Raw genomic sequence first — 14,905 nt, forward strand, 5'->3', positions numbered from 1 at the left:
GGGGGGGGGGGGAAGAGAGAAAGGAATTAAGAAACGGAGAAAGAGCGAGGGGGCGAGGAGAGGGGAAGCCTGTGAAGAAGAAGAAGAAGAAGAAGAAGGGGTTAAAAAGTGTGAGGCAAGAAGATTCTCTGCCGGTCGAATCGGTACCTATAGTGGCTGGTAATGAAGGTGTTATTAAATAGATTGAGATTAATTGCGTGATTAGTGCTTTATGTGTAATTGGATAGCGAACCGAGGGGGATCGAGAGAGGCGGAATTAAATTGGCGTTCGCGTACGTGTTTATATCCCCGAGTCTGCGGAGCGCAGCCCGTTGGCTACGAGACCGATGCTCCTGGGCCCCGTGAGATGGTCCGTGGGCCCGGAGAGAACTCGCGACTGCAGCCGAAGAAACGAACGACGGAGAAGGAACGTTGGTACGCGTACCCTGCGTGGCTCGATTTTACGCGAGCTCGTTCGATTAAGCGCCGCCGAGACCTTCTCCGCTTCCTCCGCGGAAACGCGTATCTTATTCCTTCGCCGCTAATTGCGGAGAAATCGCGAGGATGATCCACCGTGGCGATTAAATCTCTAATTAACCGCGTATAAATTACGACAGGGTTGTAACTGGCAGTTCGATAAGGATATTACGAGCCGAATCAATTTGACCAGTTAGAGAAACGACGCGACGCGGAGAGATCGCGTGCCGTGGGGACGAGCGATCGCGGTCACGCTCCACCGAGAAATATGTGTAACGAGAAAGGCAGAGGAACGAATCAACGAGCCAACGATTCGAAACCAAGGGACGTTAAATAACGGGCTGACCTTTGCAGCGGTATAATGAAGAGGCGAGCGAGAAAGCGTGAATCGAGATAGAGGGGATGCGGCGAGGAGGAGGAGGCAGATGGCAGGAAGAAGAAGTCGTGAAAAGGTTGAAAGATGAAGGCAACCCGGGAGGAACGGGTTAGTAGTTTATCGAATTAAGGCAATTAGCGGTACAACCATTCTGCCGGCGTGCCACTTAACCGACTATCTCCGTGGACACTCGAAAGCTTTTCGGTTTCCAGCATGCCAGATAACCCGGCGTTTTAAGGCACCGTTCACACGTCCGTTTATTATGGCATCCGGCCGGCGCTGGATACCCGCGCTGGATACCGGGCCGCGCGTCCACTCGCCCGCTCCACCCAATTTATTACACCGATCTCCCGTGAATGACGTCGTTCATGAACGTCCGTAACACCGCTTTAGCCGATGGTTCCGTCGATGGGAGCAAGAGAAATCGTCTCCGATACGAGTTTTGTTTCCTCGAAGCGGTCGCGCCGACGTAAATTACGCGGTTTACACGCGTCTCTGCCCGAGCGATGCTTCTCCGTTGCTCGAGGACAGGCGAGATCGCGCGATACTTATCTTTCTATTAACAAAGATCGACAGATGCGACGCGTCCGATACCCCGCCTGTCTCGTTTCGGCTAAATCCACTCGCTCGTGCGTTCTTAAGGATCAATTTGCCTCGCGATACGCGCGCTCGTAAATGATTTCGCGAATATAATACCGACGATGAAATTACCCACGCGTTACGATTTATTGCCACCGTAATTCCCGCGCTTATCGTGGATACCTCGTTAAGATCCAGCCATCTGAATTTCCCCGTTGCCTACAATTTCCATACCCTTCGATCGCGGACCTCGATACGGCCAAGTGTCCGCCATCTGCCACGGCATTCGATTAACATTTAACCCGGTCGGTTGTGCGTGCGACGATAAACAATTTTTCCAATTAAATCGCGACGGCGAGGGTGCAATTAACGGTGGCAGCAGCGACGGGACCGCGGCTCCGACGGGCAGAAAGAGAACAAGCGGGTTCGACAGAACTAATCGCTTCGTTCCCATTCTTGCGTTTCGAAGAGACCGGCGCCGGCTAATGGAGTCGAAAACAATTCGGTAAATACGACCGACGATTTCTTTCTCGCCGACGGGCATCGTGCCGACGCGAGTGTTCCCCGTCTTACAAATCGTTCTGCTCCCTCGTAAACGGCCTATAAAAATTTGCCACGGCTATCCTGGTCTATCGCAAAAAACCCCGCGCTGGTCCCACTCGCCACCACGCGACCCGTGGACACTCGCCATTTTCAGCCGGACGATGTTTCGTAAATTTCCGCGACTTTGTAGTTTCACGGAGAAAGCAGCTGCGTAATGGTCTCCACGAGTCCGGGTACGAACGCGCTGCAACGATATCGTGGCGAGTCGAGAAGAATTTCGGATGTAACGGTTCGAGTACGCTCTGTTATTTCCATTAGGAAGAGAACCGTTGACAGAAAACGTTATACATTCTCGCTTTTGTTTCAAACGTTTGGTCTGCAACCACGTGTGAGACTCGTGGTCGTTTGTTCGAGTCTAAACTGATTATCACGAGTCTGGCTCGTGGTACATCGATCGGGTCGAAACTGACCATCACGGGCCTGGCACGTGGTACTTCGGCCGGGTTAAATGCAAACAAGACTTGCCGAGGCTTGATTTGTTTACGTTTTGCGGCCACGCTGTTGAATCTTAAATTGTAGGGCAAAGGGTTAAGGATATGAACAGGGTCAAATATTTATTCTTTTTTAACTCTCAGCGTTTCAGTTGCGCGCTATTCTTCATCGCGATTCGGCGAAACGGGTCGAACTTTATTTTGTACCATGGTTCCGGACATCGCGATAATAATTGCATTATAATTCCTTATTTCTTTCTGTCTTTAATTAAAATTACTATTTTCACTGAACACGAGTGCACTGTGCTTTGCTTTTTAACCTTAAATCCTTAAATCCTTAATTCGATGTTTGGGAAAAATTTTTCAATGAAATCTTAACTGTAAATTTCGCTTCACGGTCGTTGAAACCTCACAATTCCGCGGGTTACGTACAGAAGTATCCACCCGCGATGATAACGATAGTAACCGCGAACCCTTGGCGAAAATTTGTTCGATGAATTCGACACCCGTCGATTAAATCGCTCCGTTTAAACCGCGTTTCGATCGCTCGTTAAAAAATTTCGAGCCGGCTACACACGCGGGGTAATTATTTCATAGACGTATCGCGAAACGCCACGAGTTACCCTTCTCCCCTATCGCGCGAATCGCGTTCAACCGCGAGACGAGCAATCGTGCGAAATCCCTGGAATTTTCCTCGAACGACGCAGTGTATACGAGGCAAAGAGACTGGAATTTTGCCCTCACCGCGTACCCCAATTTTATCAAACAGCTCGGGGACGAAACCCTATTCGAGTACGGGACAAACATGGCTGCATCAAGGAACAAGAGTCTCTCGAAATTTGTTTCCAACCGCGGTGATTGTCAGCGACGAGAGGCAACGAAAATTGAAAAAAGAGAAAAGAAGGGAGAGAGAGGAGAGAAAGGGGCGACGTCTAATCCCTGGCAGAGGAAGTTCCAAGCCAGTCCAGCGAGCGAAACTTTTCTTTCTGTCGAAATCTGGCCGCGTCGTCCGGCCGGCATCGGAATCTCGTTTTGACGGTACACGTTGTCGCATCGCGGGGGCTTCAAACCCCCGAAACGCGCGCGCTTGCGACCGAGCGGATAAAGTTAGGGCTCACAAGCCAGTGAAATGCGAGTTTAAAATGTTGCCAGGGACGTGCACGCGGCCGAATCCCCGGCCCTAATACTCTGCTTGGCCAGGCAACTTTATTCGAATTTCGCGAAAAATTAAAAGAGAGTTTCCGGCGACGCGGCCGGTCTGACGGCCGAAACGTGCGCGAAATGCGAAAATCGGGAAAAGTCGTCCCTTTGTCGGCTGGGGAACCGGCCAAAGTCCAGGACTTCTCGTTTCCGGATTTTCGATTTCGCCTAACTTCCATACCGTACCCCAAAGTCCACGTCGCGGTGTTCTCGGGGTTCCAGGGATGCCGATGTACAGGGTAGGACTCGTGTTTCGATTCCATAACCGGTTCCTCGAGCTTGGGAAAGGGTACGTAGGTGTCCCTCGTGTCGGTCATGAGTGGCACCGTGTAATCTCTGATCCTGACAAGTATCTTAAACCTCCGATACCGATAAACGTGTCTCCTAGTCGAACCAAATTACTCGTTCCAATTTTTACTTTAGGGTGCTGGTTCTAGGCTGTAGGAATTATTACCCCCTTGGGGTCCTATGTCGCGTTGCACTCGATATTCCATCTCGATTGATCTACTATTTCGATCTTCGATTAGCAGAATATAACGATAAAATGACACTGTCGATAGCATTATGGTATATGTTAACTATAAATTAACTGGGGCAGAACATTATTTGTTATTAAATAGGATTCGATGACTCTAGTCCCTTCCGTGCCAAATACATCTTGGCTTTAAATTCTACGCGAGTATGGGGATGCAATTTTTAATTGTGTCAGTTTTTTAACTATATTCTTCCTGCCCAATTCCTTCCAGCTTTCAAGTCGAGATAATACACCGGGTATATCGAAGAGTACATGAATTTTTTCCCATGTAACACACAGCCCAGTCTCCGACTCCTTCGCCAAAGTTGGACTTATTACAATTTGAACAGGCATAGATATTAAAGACATTAATACAGATGGCGAATTATAGCCCGCGTTACGAACTCTGCATGAAAGATGCATATTATAACTTGGTCTCGAACATCGGAGACAGAGAGAGCACACGCCATTTTCACGCGTGCAAAAGTACGGTCGCAAAGTGCTTTTCTATTTCAGGTGGAAACGCAAATTTTCTTTTCGAATGGATCGAGCCACCCGGGCGTACCGCGTTTAATATTCGCGTTTCTCGTGTCAATTCGAGGAATCAAAATTTGACGATTACTCGATTCATTCACGATTGACCGTGTGATTTTTCTGAGCCTACCCTACCCTACCCCGTGTGTTCCTTCGTCTTCTTTCATCCCGCTTCCTCGCCAGCAGAGTGGCGAGGGTGAAAAGGGTGAAAACGCGAAGGAACGTTTTCGAAAGCGTTTTATCTTGCGAGAAATTTTTAGTGGGAATATTGAACCGTAACGCAGAATTCTCTCCTCGTAACGCAGTTATATAAACCGGCGGAATGGAATGGTGCGACAAACATGACGAAGTTGTTTGGCTTTTATCTCGAACGAGCAACTCGCCGTGGATCACACGCGAACCTCTCGTTCGCTGCCAAACGGTTAGCTGCGCAGCGAACTTTTCATTTAGATCACTTTGATACCTTAAAGAGCCAGGCCAAGCACCAGAAATCGGAAGTCCAAAAAGGAACGAACCGACTGATTTATAACGGTAATATACCATTTTTGTATATTACGCGTCAAAAGCTTCGGCTTGCTCTATGAAATCAGACGAAAATGTCGTTTAACCGCGTACCCTGCGATTCAAGTTCCGATAGCGCGTGCCATAATCAACGACAGAGTCGGTCACACGCCGAGCCATTTTGTCCGAACGTGGCGAAAAATAACACGTGAGCGAAGTAGAAAGACATCGAGGAATAATAACTCGTGCCTGACTCGTGTCGTTTACGTTGGTCGCCAATTACGAATCACGTCTCCGGCACGTGATATTCAAATTCGACCCGATACCTTTGCCACGAGTCTCGCACGTGATATTTAAATTTGACCCGATACCTTTGCCACGAGTCTCGCACGTGATAAATAAAGAACGTTGATACCTTAAAGATAAATGGACAGACGCGTGACAGTGGAAAATGACGAAGTTTCATCATCGAATTAGAAAGACGACTGACTTGTTACGCACACAAATCGGATGTAAATGATCGATAGGAAGATTTGATCAAACAAACCAGGAGCAAACAAATGAACCGAAACTGCAAACAAACGCACTCGAAATGTAAATAAATAAACCAAAAGTGTAAACAAACGAGCCGAGGAATACACGCGAACAAAGCCAAAAGTATATTCCACTGGTAAATTCGAGAAATCATCTTTTGCGAGTGTTTCATCGGTGAAATGCGAAATTCTCGAAAGCGTTACTTTTTTCCAAACGATTCTGAACAGCTAGAACTGCATTGGAATATATTCCGCGAGCATGGCACATTAAAATATCCGATTTCGAATGCTTTCACTGGCGATTTTCTATGGCGAGCAAGAAGACGGGAGGCAAGAAAGAGAAAGAAATGGAAACGCTTGGCGCACTTTCTTCGTACGCTCGCCCTTCGTTCCACCGATGAATCCAGCTGCGGCGCGTTGATGGAAATCGCGATTAATTATAATTTTTCGCAATGCGCCGCCGCGTCGGGATGGCGATTAATTAAAGAAAGAACGAATCGCGGTTGCCGACCGGCTCGAACAATGCGTTACAACGCCGTGGAACGTTGCATCGCGAAAGAAAACGAACAGTTTTTCACGCTGCTCGGGGCCCCTCGCTTCGCGAGATTTAGGCTAACGCCGTTCTCGAAGTAGGTTCGCGTGTTAAATGTAACGGGCTGCCGACCGTTTCGTTCTAACGTAATTAAGAAATATTTCCCGTACGCTCGCATACGAAGCACGCTCGAGTCGAACTCGCGTCTAACGAGTAACGAAAAAGGAACGCGGAAACATCGGGGAAAGGTAAAAATATCGCGGTAATAGTCACTTTTATTAAAATATTACGTTGCAGAGAGTCAAAGGAAAACCGTGTCGGTAGGTGTAGACGTGGAAAGAACGGTCGTTCTCGCTACCCGTGTCGCCGGGGAGCGTATTCAAATCCGCGTAACACGCGAAAGTTAGCACCTTGTCCGGACCCGTTGGAGCGGACAGGGAAACTGACCGGGGTTACAGGAAAATTTCAAAGCGTTACAACAGCGCTGAAACGCTTATCACCGCGGGTTCATCGGTATCCCCGTTGGGATTCAAGAGCACGCTCTGTTTCGCGTCAAACGATAACCTCGAAATCGTTTGGCCGCGTGCTCGAGGAGCCGAGGACGAGAAAGAGTAAGAGGAGGTGGTGATGGAGGAGGAGAACGACGAGGTGAGCAGAGCTGTGTCGGTGAGACGAAGGAGCGAGCAGGAGGCGGCGGCGGAGGCGGGGGCGGAGGGGGAGGCTGGAGGACAAGATAGAAGGGAAAAAATGAGAGAGAAAAACGGAATTATAACGGTAATATACCATTTTTGTATATTACGCGTCAAAAGCTTCGGCTTGCTCTATGAAATCAGACGAAAATGTCGTTTAACCGCGTACCCTGCGATTCAAGTTCCGATAGCGCGTGCCATAATCAACGACAGAGTCGGTCACACGCCGAGCCATTTTGTCCGAACGTGGCGAAAAATAACACGTGAGCGAAGTAGAAAGACATCGAGGAATAATAACTCGTGCCTGACTCGTGTCGTTTACGTTGGTCGCCAATTACGAATCACGTCTCCGGCACGTGATATTCAAATTCGACCCGATACCTTTGCCACGAGTCTCGCACGTGATATTTAAATTTGACCCGATACCTTTGCCACGAGTCTCGCACGTGATAAATAAAGAACGTTGATACCTTAAAGATAAATGGACAGACGCGTGACAGTGGAAAATGACGAAGTTTCATCATCGAATTAGAAAGACGACTGACTTGTTACGCACACAAATCGGATGTAAATGATCGATAGGAAGATTTGATCAAACAAACCAGGAGCAAACAAATGAACCGAAACTGCAAACAAACGCACTCGAAATGTAAATAAATAAACCAAAAGTGTAAACAAACGAGCCGAGGAATACACGCGAACAAAGCCAAAAGTATATTCCACTGGTAAATTCGAGAAATCATCTTTTGCGAGTGTTTCATCGGTGAAATGCGAAATTCTCGAAAGCGTTACTTTTTTCCAAACGATTCTGAACAGCTAGAACTGCATTGGAATATATTCCGCGAGCATGGCACATTAAAATATCCGATTTCGAATGCTTTCACTGGCGATTTTCTATGGCGAGCAAGAAGACGGGAGGCAAGAAAGAGAAAGAAATGGAAACGCTTGGCGCACTTTCTTCGTACGCTCGCCCTTCGTTCCACCGATGAATCCAGCTGCGGCGCGTTGATGGAAATCGCGATTAATTATAATTTTTCGCAATGCGCCGCCGCGTCGGGATGGCGATTAATTAAAGAAAGAACGAATCGCGGTTGCCGACCGGCTCGAACAATGCGTTACAACGCCGTGGAACGTTGCATCGCGAAAGAAAACGAACAGTTTTTCACGCTGCTCGGGGCCCCTCGCTTCGCGAGATTTAGGCTAACGCCGTTCTCGAAGTAGGTTCGCGTGTTAAATGTAACGGGCTGCCGACCGTTTCGTTCTAACGTAATTAAGAAATATTTCCCGTACGCTCGCATACGAAGCACGCTCGAGTCGAACTCGCGTCTAACGAGTAACGAAAAAGGAACGCGGAAACATCGGGGAAAGGTAAAAATATCGCGGTAATAGTCACTTTTATTAAAATATTACGTTGCAGAGAGTCAAAGGAAAACCGTGTCGGTAGGTGTAGACGTGGAAAGAACGGTCGTTCTCGCTACCCGTGTCGCCGGGGAGCGTATTCAAATCCGCGTAACACGCGAAAGTTAGCACCTTGTCCGGACCCGTTGGAGCGGACAGGGAAACTGACCGGGGTTACAGGAAAATTTCAAAGCGTTACAACAGCGCTGAAACGCTTATCACCGCGGGTTCATCGGTATCCCCGTTGGGATTCAAGAGCACGCTCTGTTTCGCGTCAAACGATAACCTCGAAATCGTTTGGCCGCGTGCTCGAGGAGCCGAGGACGAGAAAGAGTAAGAGGAGGTGGTGATGGAGGAGGAGAACGACGAGGTGAGCAGAGCTGTGTCGGTGAGACGAAGGAGCGAGCAGGAGGCGGCGGCGGAGGCGGGGGCGGAGGGGGAGGCTGGAGGACAAGATAGAAGGGAAAAAATGAGAGAGAAAAACGGAAGGAGCGAGGAGGAGAGGGAGCCCCTTCTCGGCCCTATTAAAAAGCCCGTTTCTGCCTCCGTTTCTGAAAGCCTCTTACGGCACTCGAGGCAACTGCGAAAGCACTTGAAAGCTCCTGAAAAGCCCGACAACACTTCCCTGGTTGAGTGCCGCGTCCCGCCAGGAGGCCGCTGCGACTTCGCACCCTGTCACCGAGACACGGACCTACTGCGAGTCCCCTCTATGTGTTGCAATATCGCCACTATCCTATGTATTAAACATCGAGTGCCCTCCCTTCCTCCTGCCGTCGCGAGGAGGACGCCAGCGAACCAGCCACCCCTTCCACCCGACGTGCAATCCCTCTCGGACAGGCTTCGACCGCGTTAAAGCAACCCTTCGTAGACCCGCGCGGCACCGTTAAAGGTGGACGAAAGAAGCTCGATATCGGCACACTCCTACGGCTCGATTCGCTTGCAGGAAATTCCGAAAATCCAAGCTTCGCGCGATATTTCTACCCCCGCAAAGATTAAACAACCCGCGCGACGTGTCTGTTAAATACGTTCGACTCGACTGTTATCCACGATGAAAGCTACTACCCCTAAAGCCCGACGATAAAAATCGCGGATAAGATCGACGACCCCCGAGTCGACGCCATCGAGCAGAGATCACAGGGAGAAAAAGCAGTGACAGTGCAAAGTGCCTTACCAGAAGTTCTTTGACAGAGCAAAGAACCCCGGTGCCACCCCACTCGGCTGGCCGAATCCGTAAATCCCGGTTCATCCCGGTTCTCGCAACGCAATCGGACAATGGAATCGGCGATACTAATCCCGAGCGTGTTTACCAAGCGTATCGGGAATCTCTGGTTCGATTTCGAGGGAAAAGGAAGCGCGGCGTCGGAGGAGTGGCGCACTTGCGGAGTCCCGGGAACACGGGGTTAAAATTAGTGGCAGACGACACTCCTACTCGATAAGTCTTCGCCGGGCCATTCTTCCTCGCGCTGGGAACACTAACGAGAGAACGGTGGCGATCGGTTCGGTGGAAGCGTCGGAGGAGAGGAAGAGAAAGCACGAAAGTCGAGAAGCAAAGGACGAGGACGTAGAAAGGGGGAGGAAGAGGAGCGAAGAGGGACAGAAGGTGCCGGTAATCTGCGTGTCGAAGTGTTCCCGGCCGGAGATAACGGGAACATACATAATGCAGTGTTTCTCCTACGGACGACCAATCGGCGGTGGTCTTAAGCGAAAATGGGCCAATGGCTCCTCGCGCGAGAAGCTTTTCCCCCTCGAGCCTTATTACAATACATTAGAATACCGCCGTGGTCGTCCGACTTCGTGCACCGTATGCGGAGGAAAAGGAAACGTGGCTACGCGCTGATTTGCGTACTGCCACTGGAAACTGTCCTCGCGTGTCCTCGCCTCGCTCGCTCGGTGGACCATTCAAATCCGTGTCCTCGAAAAACAATGGAGTTCCCGGTTGGTTTTACAAGGAACCGGAGGGACCAGCGTTGATCTCATTTCTTATCAATTCCTCGCGTGAAAGGTGCCGAGGGTACACGGTAAGGACGAATTTCCTGCGTCCGATTTTCGGTAAATCTCGAAGGTATTTCTTTCCCGAAGAACGTCAGATATCATAGTTGGTTTCTATATTACGCTTTGCATACGCGTTCCTTTAGGTAAGTGACAGCGAGTGTCTGACCAATTAACACTTTGACTGCAACGTTGGTCATTGGTGACCGGAGCGCTTGACCACCTATAAGATAAACGCTCCATTCGTAATCACTCGTGCAAGTGAACTCTAACTCTCTGGAAGACACGAGTTTCCACTAACCAAAAATCCAAAAATCTGAAACCAGTTGTAGCGACCGTTATTCTCGACCTCATCATTCTCGCCAATACATGGATTCCTACTTGAAGAAGGTCCTCGGTAAAAACGCTTCGTTTCCTATGTATACAATTTGAAAACTCTCGTAGGTATCCCCTGCTAGCTAGCCTCAGAGTCCACTAACAGACCCAGGACGAATCGCATCCTTTCCTTTTCCTTTCATCCCTTCTAGTACCACCGCTACATAGAGGATACCTGCGACTAGACAACTTCAACAACCGTGAGACAGAACTCTTCGCGAGAGAATTCGCGCGTGCCTATATGATTGGGCAGACATGTCCCAAAATCGAATCGTATAGAACACGCGGTTCTTTTCGTCGTTCATCCGCTTTTAGACTACTCGATGGACCAAGAAACGCTTCGAATCCCTTACGATAAACGAGGCCCACGTGAAACTCGCGTGCACTGCCGGGCCTCCTTGAAAAGCGGCCGTGTATACAGGGCTGTGCGTGTTCCCGGCTAAATGAAACAATTCCTGGAATTCTTCGTGACTTCCCTTCCGGACCGGGGCCGAGGGTCGGTTAATTTCTGGACACCGAGGGGGTGGCGGTCCGCGTTTGAACGGGTGGCAGCCTCGCTTAATCTGGCGCAGTTTAGACAATTTAGCGCGGTTACCCGGTTAGCGTCAAACATAACCTCGCCACTTGGCCGGGCGTAAAGAATGGCGGCCGTAATGCCGGTCCACGCACCGAGTTACCTAGCGAAAGGGAACCGGGAGACGGCGAGGGAGAGAAAGATAGGTGCGCGTTGAACGAGGGAGGCTGTGTGCTTACCAGTTACCGAAGCAGAAGGAAGAGCAGAGGGGTTGGCCGGCGCCGGAATAACCCGGCTCTTTAATTTAAAGCCGCCGGACAGTAATTAAAATAACCACCCCCGGACGCATACTCCTGGAAGCGGTGCCCAACTCGCTCAAGACGAGTCGCGTTCGTGGCTGGGTAACCTGGATGGATTCGTAACGCGATCGGTCAACATCCTCTCCTGGCGGGGCGATGAAAGATGGTAGATGTACGGAAGGTGATACAGGGGGCGTGTCGTGCGTCAAAGAAGAATGGAAACCTTGGGAAGTACTTGTACTTCCGTTTCGCGGAGTTAATGACTTCTACTTTTATTCCACTTGTTAGCCGGGGTACAATGTAATACGCAAAGCAAACTCGAATATCTTCGTCTCTCCGCAGCTCGTCTTTTCAACGCTGTATTACCAGCCAGCAATCAGATTCATTTTTCCCTCCACTGGCAACGGAATTATTATGTTACTCGGTTTCCACTCTCTAAGCACGAAGAACACCGGGCTCGATAATTACTCGCTTGCGAGTAATCTGTAATATACTTCCCCTAAATGATATGTATTTTCTTAATGAGCGTGTTACATTATACGGCGCCGGGTAGAACGAAGTTAATGCCGGAGTAACGCGGCGTGGCTCGACCTCGTCGAGCGCCACGTTTCTGTGCCTCGGTCCTTCTGCTTCGTCGCGATCGAGGTCAGAGCACGAGAGCGCGTTCGTAAAACTGGAAATCCGCCTTAATTTGGTCTACGGGCCAATCGTGATTTTTCTTCCCGACCGAAACGAGGAAAGACCGTGGAAAGACCGGTGGAAAGACGGTGGAAAAAAAGAAGATCGTGACCCGAGCTTGCTCCGCTCGAATTATACACAGCGAGGCCTCGTTCCGCGCGATCGAGCATCGTAACGGCCGATGCCGAAACTCGATTTCCAGCAGACGTCGGCTACCTGTCGCCGGTACGTCGAATTATCCGCGAAATATTCGCGGCGACGTAACGCACAGGGCTCGTTGCATATTTTAGTAACGTGTATCGTGTTGTTGGATCGCGGCCATTGTGAATCAGCTACTTCCAAGTAGTGGCACAGCCTTGGAATTAAATTTAGCCGGTAGGTGCACACGACGTACGCCGGCTGATGGAAAGATCGGTATCAAATTGCGGGTAATAACGGAAATAAGAATGGTATTATGTAGGTTCACCGTTTACGGTATAATGATCCGATACCTGGCGTAATATCGTTTAATAATTTACTCAGCCCGCTGCTACGACTCGAAATCCCGTGTACGGTCATGCTTTGTTCAACAAACCGGTATTCCGGCGTAGAAAATTTCGGAGAAATACCGAGCACGTAGGTTTTAACCGGCGATCGCTCGTCCCGACATCGATATTAATATGCTCGGGTAGAGTGTGACGCGAGACCGATGCAGGCTGCATCTTTTAACGGATCGAGGTCCCGAGGCGAATAAAATACCCTAAGTATCCTCAAACGAGTTGCACGGGAGCAGAGGAAGGGACGGGAGGTGGGGAGATCGGCAGTCCGCGAACGTATCGGTGGTAAGGCACGTTTACAGTGCAATCGTAGCCTGGAAAGCGTCGATATAACGTAGGCACTCAGCCGGCGTGGCGTAGCGTGGCATGGCGTGGTCGAGTTCCGATATACCAGGTGTTACGATAAATTTAAACGATATTTTATTCAGGCGGGCCGATCGCTAGTTTTCAATTTGCCGGCTCGTATATATTTCGCGAAGGTCGGCGGCGGAGAAACGAGCGAGGAAGGGAAGGGCCGACTGCTGGCCCTGGAGATGCAATTTCTCGGGGTGCTGGTTTCCTTCGTCCGTCTGGACCCTCGTCCTAGACCTCCTCCGCCCTCTGCAGCCGCCTCGTCCCTCTTCTAGCCCGCGCGGCTTCCGTGGCTTGATGAAAAAATAATAATCCCGAGGGAACGGTCAGTTATGGGGAATGAAATCATCCTGGCACCGTTCGTGCTCGCCCTATCGATAGCGTGCTTCTTGTCTTTGGCCCAGGCGAATCTTCCCTTCTCCTAGACCATCCAGAAGAAAGCTACCAACTCCGGGGCGCGCTCTCGCGGCGAGTTTCGATAATTCGATCGGACGCGATGCCGAAGTTGCAAAGCGGACGGCTCCCGGTTCAAGTCCGAATCGGATCCTGTTTTCGGTGTTTGCAGCTCCGGCGAGGTAAACGAGATTCAACTGGTCGAAGTTAGGCAACGCTACCGGCCGGCTGGGTCCGCAACTTCGGATAGGCTTCGAGAAGTCCGCATAATTAGGATGATGCATGTAGCGCGCAAATTGTCCAGGGCTTTGGCTGGAAACTGCTGTAAATTGCTACCTTTGGACGGCGCGGCGATAGTTGCACGGGATTCCACGCGTTTCCCAGATACGATTCCAAGAATCCCCGACACGCCGCGGAACCGGCATCTTTATCGTGTAATCGGAATGCTAATCGAAAGTATCGTCGACGGAAGTATCACTCGCTGCGATGTTCGAGCATACGCGAGTTTCGAAGATGTGAGGATCGTCGCGCAAAAATTGGTACTCGATACACGGCGAATTTCGCGATCAGAGATCGGTCTAAAGACGTCGTCGTGGGAATACGCGTTATCGGGAGAGCGGAGGACAACGTCGAAAACCTGGAACACAATTTAGACGCTCGTTACGCGACTCGATTAACGCAAGCGTTCCGATATTACTCCCGCGGGACGCGAGAGCGATTGCTTAATCCGCGAGCGCGACGAGTCGCTGTAACAAGAGCTATTCCGACGCCGGGTAATTCCATTGCGAAGCGGCGAGGAAAAGGCAAAACGCGTTCGACCGCGTTTCTCGATACCAGACCACCCCCCCCCCCCCGCGAAACGGGACGAAATTGTTCCATATTTCGAGAAACCTCCGACCTTCGGTCCCGTTTGCAACGCAATCGCGAGCAATCGGTACGATCGTATCGTTCAGCGCGTTCACGCCGAGAGGAAAAGAAAGCAAGGAAGGTGCCGCGGTGTCGAAAGCAGCGGGCAACCATCGGTTGCATTTTTAATCGAACCGATCGAATATGGCGCCAGAGGTGGAGGAACACGCGAGCGTTTCCGTGGCGCGAGTGGCCGCGAACACGCGGCTGCAATTAGCGGGTGTCGATCGAAGGGTCAGGTGTGTATAGGCCGAGCACCGCGAGTATTTAAAGCCCGCGAGTGTGTACGAACGGGTGGCTTAAACGGCACGAGAGCGAAGGGGTTGGGGGCGGAAGACGGCGGGCAGGTAGGAGCGAGAAAGGCCGAGGAGTGACGAGCCCCGGTAGATGTTTGGCTTCTACTGAAATTAAAAATATCGATTCCCATTCGCACGCCGGGCTTCATAGAAGCTCAATTCGTTTCTCTCCTGCAAGACAATACCTATTCTTCCCGCGGACAGTAAGAGGTACAAATTGCA

Source organism: Eufriesea mexicana, unplaced genomic scaffold (assembly GCF_001483705.2).
Source record: "Eufriesea mexicana isolate 0111107269 unplaced genomic scaffold, ASM148370v2 scaffold596, whole genome shotgun sequence".
NCBI classification, from domain to species: Eukaryota; Metazoa; Arthropoda; class Insecta; order Hymenoptera; family Apidae; genus Eufriesea; species Eufriesea mexicana.